The sequence below is a fragment of the Oryctolagus cuniculus genome, chromosome 11, assembly GCF_051225735.1.
Source record: "Oryctolagus cuniculus isolate XC-2025 breed Fujian yellow rabbit chromosome 11, ASM5122573v1, whole genome shotgun sequence".
Taxonomy (NCBI): domain Eukaryota; kingdom Metazoa; phylum Chordata; class Mammalia; order Lagomorpha; family Leporidae; genus Oryctolagus; species Oryctolagus cuniculus.
Window position 1 is genome coordinate 24,821,771 of NC_142877.1, and position 15,551 is coordinate 24,837,321.

Below are 15,551 nucleotides of genomic sequence, written 5' to 3' on the forward strand. Positions count from 1 at the left end.
CGGGTGTCTGGGGAGTGGCTTGGCGAAACCCAGAAGTCTTAGAGCTGTGGCTGCCTTGTGAGTGACCTTAGACGCCTATGGTCAGAAAATCATTCTTTTTAGTAAATCTTCTTAAGCCAAAGTGTTCAGGGGTTATTTATGGTAGCAGAAGATTTAGAAGTAACTTCCACGCCCACAGAGAGGCAGGGGATCTTGCTCACTTCCTTCTCGGTATTCCCGGGGCACTTCTGCTCAAGTCACCGACACCATCATCCCCACAATACAATTTCAAAGGAACAGAGAATTCACCTCCCAGAGGCCTCCTGCTAACCCGCGGGGCAGGGAGGGAGAAGGTGGGCAGCTCACAAGAATTTTGTCTGTATCCACACGGCCTCGGGCGATACACTACAGTCCTCGGAGGTGAGTCGGTCTCTGCCGTCTGAGCCCTTCTCCAGAGCCAGCTGCACGTGGATGTCTGACCTTATCTCGGTTGTGATGGTGTCGAGGATCAAGAAGCTATTGGGGAGGGGAGCGTAAGGCTGGGGGAGAGAACCTCGGCGCCTGCTGTGCCCCCACCTGCTTCTAGAATCAGGGTCCCCGTGTCTGCACCGAACCCTCTAAACCACTCCACTGAGAGCACGTCCTGTCAAATTTATTTTTATTTGAAAGGCAGAGTGGGAGAAAAAGAGTGAGGGAGGTTGGCTCCCCACTGGTTCAGTCCCCAAGAGCCTGCAACAGACAGGGCTGGTCCAGCCATTGCCAAACGCCAGGAGCTCCATCCGGGTCTCCCAGGTACGTGGAGGGACCCAAGTACTTGCAGCACCACCTGCCTCCCTGCACGCGCGTTAGCAGGAACCTGGGAGGCAAGCAGGGCGTGGACTCAAGCCAGACGCTCCAGTACGCCATGCAGGTGGCCCCACTGCCGAGCCACACAGCCACTCCTAGTCAGTCCTTCCTTTTCCAAAGGCTGGGCCGAGCCTACGAACAGGTTTGGCCTCTCCAGGTCATGTGTCTGGCCTGTGGCCAAGGCAGAGGGGCGTGCATTCGGGCTGTATAATGACACCCACTACCCCTGGCTGTGGGGACACTTAGGAAGGGAGAAGTCAGGTCTAAGGTACCCGGCAGAATGGGTGGAGGGGGCAGCTATATGGGACCTTGGACAGTTCTCTCCTCAGCGTTTCCAACTCCATGGCCATGAGGCCTGGGCTTGAGACGGGAATGAGGGAGGATGATGAGGACCTGGCTGCACAGGGAGCGGGGGAGGCTGTGGAGAGCTGAGGGGCACCTGCCCTCCCTGGAAACACAGGCACAGACCACCCAGGAAACACCCGCGGCGACCTCCCAGCTGGGCTGCCAGAGCGCATTCTGTGTTCTGGTCTTGAGCCATGCTCCATCACAGCCGAGTGGGCTCATGAGGTAGGTTCAAACAGAGGGAAGCGGGCTCTCGGGGCACAAGAGCAGGGAGACCTGTGGACCGAGGGGCCTCCTCCCCGAGAGGGGCCCAGGTCTGAAGCAGCCAAGGTTCTGCAGGCTCCTAATTCTGCATGCAGGGTGCCCCGGGGCTGGAGAGGGCAAGGGGGTTGCCCCGGACCACACAAGACTGTTGCTGAGTTCACTATGGGTCTGGCTGCTTCTCACAGCCCCGCCCGCCTGCGCCAGCCCCTCCCACCCGTACCACCCTGGGTGTTGCCCCGGCCTTGCGGCTTACTTACTTCACAATCATAGTGAAGGCCAGTGGGATGGTCAGGGTGACCTCCCTGCTCCCAGGCTTGCGGTCCAGGGACAGCTGAAGGAGACGAGGCTCTTGCAGGAGCGCCCTGGGTGGAGACAGCACACAGCAGGGGGAGGGTGTGGCTCTGGCTGCAGGTGGACCTCGCCCTGCTCCTTGTGGGGCAGAGCAGGTGCATTCACGATGCCACCTGCACAGTTCCCGTGGTTCCCGCAAGGGGACACAGCCCTGAGCGAAAAGAAGCTCTCGCCACCATGCATGTCCGCATGCTCCTGCCCAGCCCTTGCCTAGCACCAAGCAGACGGGAATAAACGGATACGCGAAAGAGCCAGATGGAGCTCTGGGCTCCTGGCTTTGGCCCGGCTCGACTCTGGCTGGTGTGGGCATTTGGGGAGTGAACCATGGATGGAAGAGCTCCCTCTCTCGTCCTTTCAAATGAATAAATATAAAATTTTTGAAATAATAAAAAAGAAAAAGACAGGGTCAGACAGCAGACAGAACAGGTATGAGGTCCTGAGGGTGGCACCTGTGTCTGAGCAGGGCCAGTGTGGCTGCTGGGCAGTGAGGGCAGAAGGGAACGGGGAGGTGGGAGGTTGCTGGGGCTGGATGGTGTGGAGCCTCGTTGGCCAATGGCCAGGACTTCGGGGTTGGCTCTGAGAGCAGTGAGAGGCCATCAGGAGGTGGGGGCAAAGGAGTTAAAGAATCTGCTCTGATTTTTTTTTTAAGATTTAGTTATTTATTTGAAAGGCAGAGAGAGAGAGAGTTTCTATCCTCTGCTTTACTCCCAGTGTAGCCGCAATGGCCGGCACTGGACCCGGCTTAACTCCACATGGGTGGCAGGGGTCCAAGCACTTGGGTCATCATCTGCTACTTACATTAGCAGGGAGCTGGGTCGGAAGTGGAGCAGCCAGGACTTGAACCAGCGCCCATATGGGATGCTGGCGTTGCAAGTGGCAGCTTTACCTGCTACGCCACAGCGCCAGCCCCCTGACTTACTTCTTAGATTCTTCTGGATGCTGGCAGAATGGAATGGAGGAGGGGGCCACCTGGGGCTTGAAGCAGGACGGTCCGGGGCTATAGGTCGGGGGGTGGGGGGAGCAATGGCGGGGGCTCAAGCCACAGGGGGCAGAGATGGTGGGTAGATGCCTGGGTCTGTGTTGCAAGCAGAGTAGTTGATTTGCTGATAGGCTGGGTATGTGTTTGGGTAGAGAGAGAGAAAGAGGGAGATGGAGAGGAAGGAGAAAGACAGAGAGGATCCAAGGACAATGTCAAGATTTTTGGTCAGAGCCACTGTTGGGTGCAGTGCCCTTAGCTAAGATGCAGCGGGCTGGGGAGCAGCTGAGACAGGGGACGAAGGCGGAGTCACAGAGGAGTTTCCGACACGCGAGCGAGACCAGGGACCCGGGTCTTCCACACCCACCCAGGGTCCGTCTTTTTTGTTTTTTTGTGGTGTGTGTGTGTGTGTGTGTTTACAGGCAGAGTGGACAGTGAGAGAGAGAGACAGAGAGAAAGGTCTTCCTTTGCCGTTGGTTCACCCTCCAATGGCCGCCGCGGCCGGCACACCGCGCTGATCTGAAGGCAGGAGCCAGGTGCTTCTCCTGGTCTCCCATGGGGTGCAGGGCCCAAGCACTTGGGCCATCCTCCACTGCACTCCCTGGCCACAGCAGAGAGCTGGCCTGGAAGAGGGGCAACTGGGACAGAATCCGGCACCCCGACCGGGACTAGAACCCGGAGTGCAGGCGCCACTAGGTGGAGGATTAGCCTAGTGAGCCGCGGCGCCGGCCCCGGCGGTCTGTCTAACGTATGACATCACCTCTGTTGATGACCACATGATTGTCACTGCTATTTCTGCTGTTTTGTTGCCTTCGCTGGGACTGGGGAGCGGTGCTGAGCACGTGCACGCTGCAGCCAAGGGGCAGAGGTCGGGGTTCCCATTTACCAGGGGCAAGGGTGAGGCCGAGAGAGCGGAAGAGGTTGGCGTGCTTGGAGCTGCGGGTCTCTTCCCAGGCTAGGGCACCGAGTACCTCTGTGTCCCCTGCAGCACCGCCCCAGTTTCCTGTCTCTCCCTGGGGTGGGAATTTCTCCCAGCCAGGGGGTCTCAGGCCATCGGAGCTGGAAGGGCCCTCAGCTGAGGGTCTCTGCGAAGTCAGGAAGCACGGAGCGAGCCTGGCAGCCCCCTGCCCAGCCCTCCAGGCCACTCACTCAGCATCTCTGTTATCCCTGTGTGGGTGAACGGGGATTGCCCGGAAAGCCAATGTGTATTTGAAGAAGTTGCCCAGCAGAGTCGGCAGGTCTCCCGTCTGCAGCCTGGTGAGCAGGCCCTCCTGGAGCAGTCCTTGAGCCAGAGCTGCAGAGAAGGCAGGGACCCCCAGACCCCAGTCAGACCCCCAGATCCCAGTCAGACCCCCAGACGCCCGAGACCCCCCAGGTGCAGGCTTGACCTCTGGGCACGCCCCACCCACGCATTTGTTCTTCGTGCCTCTCTTCTTTCTGGCCTGCTTGGTGCTGGGCCAAGTTCTAGGGTCGATCATCCAGCAAATGTTGGGAGGGGTCTGCAGTGTGCCAGGGCTGGGCCAGGGCTGGGCGTGCCCCGGGGAGGGCAGACGGAGACCCCTGCTCCCCTGGCGCTGCAGCCTGGTAGGGATGGGGGTGACAGATGGTAACGCCGGGAGGAAGGGGACGTGCAGGATCAGGACTGCTTCCCAAGTCTCTAGTGGCCAGTCAGGTGCGCAGTGGCCAATCAGAGAGGGCACTGGTCAAGGCTATGGGCTCTGCAGACTGGGCGAGGTGTCACCCTTAGGTTTTGCTTGGTGGGGAGGTTGGGGTCCTGGGGGCGAGGCTGGGGAGGTCAGGGCAGGCCTTTCCACTCAGGTGAGCCATGAGCAGGGCCTGGCCGGGAAGGAGGCAGCCTTGGTGAGGGCGAGAGTGCTCCAGGCAGAGGGGACCGCAAAGGCACATGCTTGACGCGTTGGCGAGGCCGCTGGGGTAAGATGGGAGTGGGCGCGGGTGGCGAGACAGGTGCGCGGGGCGGGGGCCGGTGCGTGCGGGCCCCTTGATGGTGACCCTTAGTGAAGCAGGGCAAGGAGACAGGAAAGCCGGGAGGCCGGGGAAAGAGAACTACATGGAGCCCCGCCCGGGACAGTGAATGATTGGCAGGGTGAACCGTGTCCTGGGCACCAGGCTTGTGAGAACAGAAGCGGCCCTGGCTCCTGGCCCGGCCTTCGAGGGCAGTCCTAGGGGCTGTGACCGGCCAGGCCTGGCCCGAGGCAGGGCGGTCTCACCGTCAGTGAGCTGGGGAGAAAATGCAGGCGGGTCTCCTTGAGCAGACGCCAAGGCCAGCAGGCCGCAGGGGAGCAGGAGGGCGGAGACCACCAGCATCTTGGGCCCCTGCGGGGGAGCAGGATAGAGAGAGACAGGTCTTCCAGAGCTTGGGTGCAGCGGCCACAGGGCTCACTTCATTTCACCTACACCCATTTTACAGACGGTGTCGTGAGGTGCAAGAGGGGACGTGCTTTTTCCTCCCGTACAGAGCAAAAAAGGGAGGGTCCCTGAGTTGAATCACTTGCCCCAGGCTGCACCACCCAGATTCATGCCCTGGAGAGCCGGCCATGCGGGCTTTTGCCACGTGGCTCCCGCCTTCCCGGCAGGGCTGCTCCCTACACAGGGAGAGGCTGTGGAGCGTCAGGAACACGAGTGGCCTCTCCCTGCAGGCCACTCTGGCTGGAGGCTTCTGACTTCAATAAATCTTGCTTAAAAAAAAAAAAAGGAAGTCTCTGAAGCCCTTGCCCTCCCACCAGCTGCGGGGCTGTGGGATGTGGGCCCCTGTCTTCACCACGTGCCCATGTTGTGCGGGCTGCACGCTGCCCATCTGAACATGAGCACACGTGGAATTTGCCACGGCTTCAGGGACAGACAGGTCTGGGCTGGGGTCCCCGCTCTGCTGCCTGCCTGCTGGGGAAACTGGGCCACCTGGGTCTGTGGAGCCCCGGCTCCCTCACCAGGGAGCTGCAGGTGCCGCAGCCTCACCCCTGCCTCTCAGCTTCTTCCTAGGCACTTAGCACAGCACCCTTGCAGTGGTCAGTTTTCCACATGCACTTAGCACAGCACCCTTTGTGTGTGGCCAATTGCTATCATGTTACTGAATCTTATTTGCTAATTCTAAGGATTCATCTTTGTGAGTTGGCAGGGAAGGGCCATCTAGGAGCAGGAGCAAAGCCAAAACAGCTCTCCTCGAGTCAAAAATAAGTCTAGGCCACAGGTGTCTTCCTTCCTGTCTGGGAAAAGATTCAGAGTCTCGGCAATTTTTCTCACAATGTCCAGCACCTAAAAAAAAATTACAAGGCATGAATGCTTAAAAAAAAAAAAAAAAAAAGACCGGGGCCGGTGCTGTGGTGCAGTGGGTTAACACCCTGGCCTGAAGTGCTGGCATCCCATATGGGTGCCAGTTCGAGACCTGGTTGCTCCACTCCTGATCCAGCTCTCTGCTGTGGCCTGGGAAAGCAGTAGAAGATGGCCCAAGTCCTTGGGCCCCTGCACCCATGTGGGGGATCTGGAAGAAGCTCCTGGCTCCTGGCTTCGGATCTGTGCAGCTCCAGCCATTGCGGCCAATTGGAGAGTGAACCATCAGATGGAGGATCTCTCTCTCTCTCTCTCTCTGCTTCTCCTTTCTCTGTGTAACTCTAATTTTCAAATAAATAAATATTTAAAGAAAAAAAGGCCAATGAACAGAGACCAACAGACTCAGATATATAATAATATAGTGGACCCAGCGGCTTAAAATTCAAATACTAGGCAGACAGCCGGGCAAGCTAAACCCACAGAGTGTAATAAGGAGGCACAAGCCCTTTGGTGTCTTGGGGCACTACCTATGGGGGACCCCAGGTAACCAGAGTCAGTTTAGTGCCACTCTGAGAGTCTGCATGAAGATACAGGGGTTCGGGGATGGGAGAGGAGCGTGGAGGACTCACGTGGACTAACTCCTACCCCCCATGTCCGTTTTGCAGGCAGGAAATCGAGGCTCAGTGCAGAGTGAGGCCAGAATCCCACTCTCTGCCTTCTAGCTGTGTGTACTGAACTCTATCCTGCGTTCACAGGTCACTCTGCGTATCCAACAATGAAAGGCAATTCTGGACTCCTAATCCTTCCCTGGTCCCGACACTGCCCTGGGTAGAAGGCAACTAGCGGAGCCAGGAGGGGAGAAGGTCACCAGGGAAGCCTTTGGACGCTGACCCCTGGGGACACACAAAGCCCTGGGGACAGCCCCGCCCTCTGAGACAAGCGCCGACACAGCAAGGGAACGGAAGCCGGGGGTGGGGGGCTTGCACGTTCCCCCCTCCTTCTTTATAGAATCCTTTCACATCTGCTAACAGAAATGTGCCTCACAAAGAACCCGTCATCCCCAAGTTCTTTGCAATCAGGCCCGGCCCAGGAGAACCAAGTGGAGTCGTTCTGAACAGCTCCTTAAAGAGCCTGACCCAGCTAGGGGGGTTACGCTTTTGTGCTCCTCACCTGTACCTTCCAGATTAGATATAAGACATGATGGATGGAGCTCAGCAACAATTTTCTTAGCATGAGGATGAAAGCCACAGCCCAGGGGTGGCAGAGGGACAAGCTGGCAGGATCCACAGCTCACCTGTGGATTTCTCATCATGTCAAAGCTGTCGTTTTTGATGTTTTGCCCTAGAACCAAACCAACTCCTAACAGACCGTGTTTGTCAAGAGTAGAGTTTGACTCAACATCTGATGGAAAGGGAGGCTGGAGTGAGATTGTCGGGTGTCTGTGCCTACCTGGCTGTCTCTGGTGTCCTGTGGGTTGCTCCAGTCCGCTGCTTGGATGCTGATGGGCTGTGCGACCAGGTGAGCTTTATAAATGCTGAGTGATCTCCCCAGGGGGTTGATGTGGCCCTGCTGATGGGGAGCCGGGGAGCTGAGGAAACACCCTCCATGACCGCATGTCCAGCTGGTGCCTCCAGATCAAACAGCCCTGCCTGGAGGGCCCGGGGCAGGTCAACAACGTGTGTGAGGCTGTCCCTGGCGCGCATCAGGAGTTGGCGAGGCAGGCAGTGTGTGGCGCACGCCAGAAGGGCCGTGGGTGCAGCTCTCGCACCCACCACCTTGCCCTGAGCCCATTTCCTCATCCATACAGCTGAGTGGGGGCCCGGGGGCTCTGAGTGGGACGCCACGGCCGGCTGACCTTGGCCATGGCTCCGCTTCCCCTTCTGCAGCAACAGTAGCCTCAATGGGCATCGTTTTCCAAGAGCTGAGCGAGTCCCCGTGCCCGTGCCGTAGGAGTGAGTCCGAGCTCTACCTTACAGAGGAGAAACCAAGACTTAGAGAGGACACTTTCTGCCGAGGTCCCGGTGCTAAGTCTGCAGCAGCATCGCACGTTGTTCTGGTTCTGCCTTGTGCCGCAGCTGGGGCCAGCCAAGAGGGGACAGAGCGTCCTCCCGGGTGGGGCTGGCTGTCCCCTTGTCTCACGGAGGCTGTCAGGGGCCCATGGCACCTGCTGTCTGTCACGGGCTCCCACTCCAGCAGGAGAGCAGTGCTGGCCTTGCCCCAGGCCGGGGGACTCCCAGGGGATCTTGGCTGGTGAGGAAGTTGTGAGTACTCTGCCCGCCCCCCTCCCCAGACCCCGAGTCTGGGATTAGGGCCTCATTGCAAGGTTTCAGGGGCTGCCCTGGCCCTCCCAGCCCCCACCCCTGCCCCATGCCACAGGAAGCCCCCTTCCACCCTTTCCCCCTTGTGACACTGCAGGGTCTTGGGAGCAGAGAGCAAGCCTTCACCAGACAGCGACTGCTGCCGCCTTGGGCTTGGATTCTCTGCCTCCACACTGTGACAGGGAAGTTTCTAGCACTTGTAAGTTGCCCCGTCTAAGGATCTTGGTATAGCAACAGAAACAGACTGAGACAGCAAGGATTTCAGATGTCTCAAACAATGCATGCTCACATGGGGCTAGTGTGGCGCAGCCAGTTAATCCACCATCTGCAATGCTGGCATCCCATGTGAGTGCAGGTTCGAGTCCCGGCTGCTCCACTTCTGATCCAGCTTCCTGTTACCGAGCCTCGGAAAGCAGCAGAAGATGCCCCAAGGGCGTGGGCCCCTGCACCCACATGGGAGACCCGGAGAAGCTCCTGGCTCCTGGCTTCGAATGAAGGAAGAAACAGCCCTGGACCGGGCAGAGACGGGACAGGCGCGTCGCTGCGGTCAGCAACAGGTCTCTCTGTGGCCGCGCTCTGAAGGGACAGCGGGGACAGCTGAGTGCTGTGCTTTTCCGGGCAGAGACTGGGCAGTGCCAGAGAAGCTCTCACCAATCAGCCCCAAACGCAGCCTGAGCCCACTGCCGCCCACTCACTGTTCCCCTGCAGTGCCCGGCTCCCTGCTGCCTCAGGGCCTTTGCTCAAGCTGCCCTGATGGTCCCCCTGGAAGACAGCGAAGGCCCTGCAAATCCAAGTTCAGTATGAATGAACGGGAGGGAGTGTGTGTGCGGTGCCCAAGATGCACCAGTCCCCGCCTTCCTGGTGGTGCACACACGGCAGGCAGGGAGGCGAGCCCCTGACCTCCACGGGGAAGGTCTGCACTGGGCTCTCAGCTCTGGCTTCAGCCTGGTTGCAGGCCTTCGGGGAGTGCCCCAGCGGAGAGGAGCGCTCTGTGTGTCCATCTCCCCCTTAGAACATGCAGTGAATGGTTTGCTCCAGGCTCGCCTGCACACCCACCCAGCGGAAGTGAGTCTGTCTTGGAGCCCAGAGCCCGACACTGGCCACTGGCCAGCCCTTGTTCTGAGGTCTGGCGTCTGCCTCTGCCGGGGCAGCCCTCAGGGGCACGCCTGCCCCCTGATGCTGTCTCCCCAGCTCACCTCGCCTCGTTTCCCCTGCTGCAAGCCCTGCGACACTGAGCCCCAGCACCCAGCCTGCAGACCCAGGGCCACGCCCACTACTGTGGCCTGACTTCGCGCCCCGATGTTCGCTGCCTCCCACGTATGTGGCGCTGGAAGGCTCCTCTCGCTCGGTCCGGGAGCGCGTGGATGTCCGGACAGTTCCGGGCCAGCCACCAGCACCTCACTGCACGCTCCCTCCTTGTCCTCCCCTTGTCCTCGTGCAGAGCCGGTCGAGGGAGCCAGCAGGGGAGGCCGAAAGGGCAGGCGGATCAAGGGCTCGATGAAGTGGAAGGGCAGGCTCGCAGCCTCCCCCATAGAAGGCTCTTTTATTGCTGTTTTTTAACATAAGCTTGATTGTTTTAAGGGCAGTATTGGGTTCACAAGCACAGTACAGAGACTTCCCATATGCCCCCGGGCCTCCCCACCCTCCCCTGTCAGCACCGCTCTCCAGTGTGCTGCATCTGCCACAGCCGGCAAAGCCCTGTGGGTGCCTCGTGGTCACCGATGGGCGGGGCTCACACACCGGCTCTCTCGCGGCGCCCAGGCTGTGGGTGTGATGACACGCGTCTGCCGCTGCTGTGGGTGCCAGCGCGCTTCCCTGCAGCACCCACCCTCCGTGCCCACCCCTGCAGCCACTGATCTGCACCAGCCCCATAGCTGAGCCTCCTGCACAATGCCACGTGGCGGCACTTGCTGGCTTCCCGAGGGCCGCTTGCATGAGCTGACGAGCACTCACAGCCCTTCCGGTCCCCTCGGCTGGCTGGCACCTGCTTCTCAGTACCGAATAACACCCCCTGGTCCACGTGTCCGTGGTGTGCCACCCACTTGATGGCTCCTGAGCTTTCACAGTTATGAACACAGCTGTACGTCCACAGCAGGTTTCAGCTTGGACATACTTTTTTTTTAAAAAAAGATTTATTTATTTATTTGAAAGGCAGAGTTACAGAGAGGCAGAGGCAGAGAGAGAGAGAGAAAGAAAGAGAGAGAGAGAGAGAGAAAGAGAGAGAGAGGTCTTCCATCCACTGTTTCACTCTCCAGATGGCCGCAATGGCCATAGCTGTGCCAATTCAAAGCCAGGAGCCAGGAGCTTCTTCCGGGTCTTCCACGCAGGTTCAGGGGCCCAGGACTTGAGCCATCTTCTATTGCTTTCCCAGACCATAGTAGAGAGCCGGATCAGAAGTTGGGCAGCTGGGACTAGAATTGGTGACCATTTGGGTTGTGGGCACATTAGGCAGCAGCTTTACTGGCTACACCAGAGCACTGGCCCCTTGTGCATAATTTTTTAAATGTATTTATTTATTTGAAAGGTGCTTACAGAGAGAGGGAGAGACGAAGACGGAGACTGACCGATCTTCCATCTGCTGGTTCACTCCTCAAATGGCCACAATGACCAGGGCCGGGCCAGGTCAAAGCCTGGAACCTGGACCTTTATCTTGGTCTCCCACGTGGGTGCAGGGGCCCAAGCACTTGGGCCATCTTCTGCTGCTGTCTCAGGCATACTAGCAGGGAGCTGGATCAGAAGTGGAGCAGCCGGGACTCGAACCTTTGCCATCTGGGATGTGGGCATCACAGGCGGCAGTTTTACCTGCTGCACCACAGCGCCGGTCCCTGGACATAAATGTTGACTCATGAGGGCAGATAGCGAGGCCTGCGACTGCGGGGCCATAGGCTGCTGGCCAGCTTGCTCGCGGTGGCGACAGCCAAGGCCACAGCTTCTAGAGCAGCTCAGCCGCTCCCCGTGCAGCCGCACCGCAGGCCTCCGGTTGACAGACCGGGCTGGAGGGGGCAGTTAGCAGCCCAGCAATGGCCGCGCTGGCTCTGCCCTGCTGCAGACAGGGACCAAAGAGAAGCACTCGCTCCCTCTTCTGAAACAGAGCGAGGGCTCGCTCCTCCCCGCACCGCTGTCTCCCTCCTGGTTGAGTGGGTGCAGGCCCGGGGCCCTCTGCTCTGCCCCCTCCCCGGCCTGGTCTGGGGGCCCCCAGGTGGCCAGGGGGCCACGAGGGAGCCGTGGGAAGGGCTCCTCTGGCCAGCCGTCTCTCGGGAGCATCCGTTCCCCAGACGCCACCTATCTCCAGGTCCAGGGCTCACCTCCCCTTCCCCAGCGACCTCTCTGCGGCTGCATTTCGCATCTCTCAGCTGCCCAACCTCTGCCTTTGTCTCCTTCTAGACACCTGATTCATCCCTGACCTGGCACACAGCCTGAAACTGCCCAGTGGGAGGGCCTCTCCCCAGCTCTGAAACCCGCTGTGGCTCCCTAGTGCCTCACCCGATGGTCCTGTGTGCAGTCTGCAGGTCGGCCAGTCAACGCCGCCACTGGCCCGCCTTTCCCCTCTCACTCTGTCCAAGCGGAGACAGACATCTCTACAGATCTCTATACCTACAGCTATCTATATCTATATCTATATCTGTATCTGTATCGAGGGAAACCTCTGTGTTCATTTCTTTGATGGCAAATATTGATAAACGGAATCCACACAAGTGGAAGCTCTCTAGGGCCTCGTTTTTCGAGAGCTGCCAAACGGAAAGACCTCTGGACCTGTGGGCTCAGCAGCTCCATCCTCTCGTCCCCAGGGAGATGTTCAAGGTCCTGCTCTCCACTTGGTCCCGCACCCGCAGGCGGCGGCAGCCTCGCCTGATTCCCACCCCAGCCTTTGGTCACTTCTGCCTGGAATGCTCTCCTCTCCCTTCCCTGACGACCTTCAGTCTTGTCAGTTCAATCAGTGCCTTCTCCAGGAAGCCCTCCGTGACCACACCCACTTCCACGTTGAGTCGGAAGCCCCACCTCTGGGCTGTTCTCTGCACTTGCCAGCCTCGCTGTCGGCCACTCTGTACCAGGAGGCTGTGTGCCTTTGCCGTGGCAGGAGCAGGTCCAGCGCCCATGGCAGGCTGGCGCCGAGCAGAGAACATTCCGGCCAAGCTGAGCTCCAGCCATCCACGACCCAGCCCTGCTTGGCGAGATCCGCGGCCACCTTCCCAAGAACACAGAGAAATGAGAGTCGCCCCTAACAGAGGCACTGGTCAAGTTTCCGTGTCTCCTTTCAGGCTGTTTTTCCAATCTGCTTTTTGCAATGCTGTGACTCCAACCAAACTCAATTCTAAAATCTGTATTTTCACCCGGCTGGAAACCACAAGCATTTATCTCTTTCTCTCTCTTGAATGCTCAGAAAACAGTCTATTGAATCCCTGTTACAACTGATTCCCTAATTGGGCACCTTTGGCCTTTCCAACGGAATGGACTTCATTTCACGGCCATGCAGAGTAAATATTGAAAATAAAAGTGTCCATTTACTGACAAAGATACGGTGAAATACGAACGCTCCGCCACTGTTATGTCAACACCGAGATCCGGCGCGCTCCGGGCTCCAGGCGCAGAGCTAACAATCCACGCCCCGCTCCCCGGCCTGAGCTGTTATTGCGCAACCAGCAGAGGGAGCACGTGAACCCGTTTCACCAGAGAGGCCCTGGGGACTGCCCGCGCGGCACTGGGTGCCCCAGCCTCCGCAGGACTTGGTGTCCTTCCTTCCCACACAGCCCCTAGCGTCGCCCTCTTCCCCAAGACTCTTCATGGGTGGCACTGCCTCCCGGAAGCCCTCATCTAACCCCTGCGGTCTGGCCAGAGAGGGCCAACAGCCAGAACTGGTCATGGGAGCATCGGCTCGTGCAGGCAGCCACAGCCTCACTTCCGGGTCAGTGGCCAGTGCAGCCAGGGGGCCTTGCTCTGCCGGCTCCCTGGGCACCACCACGGGCGCCCTGCTGTGCCGGGCATCTGGGCCTGGTTGGCAGAACCCCAGGCAGGACTCCCCTGGTCCCCAGTCCTGCAGGGGGCATAGCTTGCAGGTTCCCCCAGGTCGCCACTCCAAGCAGACGCCTGGCTGGTCCAGGTAGTGGCAGGCGAGGGCATCCACTCATTCCTCATTGGCCAGGGCCTGCGCTTTGCCCACCCCTTCCCTGGGCTCGGGGGCGTGCGCGGATTAGGAAAGCGAGACTCCCACAGGTTCCGAGCGACAGCGGAACACGCAGTTGGAACTCAGGGCTACCTGGCTCTAAAAGCAGAGCATCTCCCTGTCCCTCCAAAGAGCTGGGGCAGTCGCCGCCCACTTCTCAGAACACACAATAGCACAGCGAGGGTTTCCTGCCTGAGAGAGCTCAGGGCTCCCTGCAGGTGCACCCAGCGGGCCTGGCCTGGCTGCTGCATCCCACCCATGGCCGAGGGTGTGGGCTTCCCAGGACCTCCTGGGATTCCTTGTGCATCATTACCAGGCAGACCTGCAGGGACCCCTGTCTGCTAGAAAGCGGCTTTGGGGCACAGCTCCCTGCCGGTGAGGGAGGGCAGCGGGCAGACCATGCAGAGCCGGAGGACCCCAAGGACGCCCCTACCAGCCCCCACTTCCTGGAACTCATTTTCATTGTATCTGGAAGGTAGAGAGACAGAGACATGGATGGGGAGAGAGAGAGGTTTTCTACCTGCTGGTTCCTGCCTAAACGGCCACAGTAGCCAGGGCTGGGCCAGGAGCCCGGAGCTCAGTCCGGATCCCCCACAGGGGCCCCCAGCATTGGAACATCCTTAGCGTAGTCCTGGAGGAGAACCACACTGACCCTACAGACAGGGGCTGCTGGGTTTCTGCGGCTGCGCAGCAGAGAGTGGCCTTAGGAGTGGCTGCCCGGAGGAGGCCCTGCCTCGGCCCCTCCCCACTGCCCCCACGCTCACTGTCGAAGAAAGGCCTTGGAGGTGGGGCATCTTTCACAGATGGCTCCTTCCATAGCCCCTGTCTCGGTGTGGAACATTGACGTTAGAGGTCAGGCGGCCCTGGGGTGCACAGCCCAGCCTCTGCGTGTGCTCCTAGACGATGGTCTTTTTGAAACGTTTCACGGCAGGACCCCGCTAACCCTTAGCTCGTTGCGCACAAGCAAGGTAAGTGTGAATTTTAGACCTGATCCAGGGCACCACGCTTAGGGTGGGGGGATAGTCCACAGGGGGCTTTTGAGTCACCAGTGTGTCTAATCCTGCCTTCTACCACCCCACCCTTCCCTGTCTTGCTCCCCGATGTAGCTCCAGTTATACCACAGGCCTGCCTGGCTCAGTGTTTGTATAAGCAGAGGTGGTTTCTGCTCCCCCAGAGCTCACGTGCGCCCGGGCTGTTACCATGGAGCATGAGCTGGAGTGCCACCAAGGGCAGCCCGGCATCCCTCCCTGTGATGACAGAGGTGGGGGCAGGCCACACTCTAGAGGGAGGGGCGTGGCCCAGGAAGGTGCATGCGTCCAGCAAGGTGTCCCCTCCTGCCCAGAAATGAAGCTCCCCCAAGGAGAGACCTGGCAGAGCAGGCAGTTCTGAAATGAGGCGGGATATGCTCTGGTGGCCCTGCTTGCCGGGGTGCTGGCCTGGGCCCCCAGGGGAGCAGGGTCCTCGCGGCTGCATGTGGCACTGTCCCGTGCTCACAGGTACCCCCCCCCCGCCGGCATACACATCTGGTGTAGCCGGTGCAAAGGTGTGTTAGAGTCTGAAAAAGCCCACTGCCCGAGGGACGACTCCAAGAGACTTTTCTCTCATGCAACCAGCAAAGGGTTAAAGATTTATTGATTATCCAGCATGCTGGGGCTGTCTGATCATACATGAACAGAGCAGCCCCGAATAACCAAAGGTTAGGGTTTATAAAGGCAAAAACTGCAAAACCGGGAAGGGGGGAATACATGGTTGCTATGCACGGTTGCTAAAATCAAGAGAGTACATAAAATCAAAAGAGAATATATGGTTACTGGGGTCAACATAACCCAAAACCTAAGTGAAGTTAATATTTATCATAATCTTGACAATACCAGTTACAATATTACAATTAGCAATTAGGACTTGACATTAATGTAAGACACAGACAAATCACATCTTTATTATTAGCCCAGGTAACCCAGGTGCAACCTTTCTACTTTTAAGTTTGAGCAATCATGCTAGGGGGGTTTTGTGCGTTGCCAAGGGT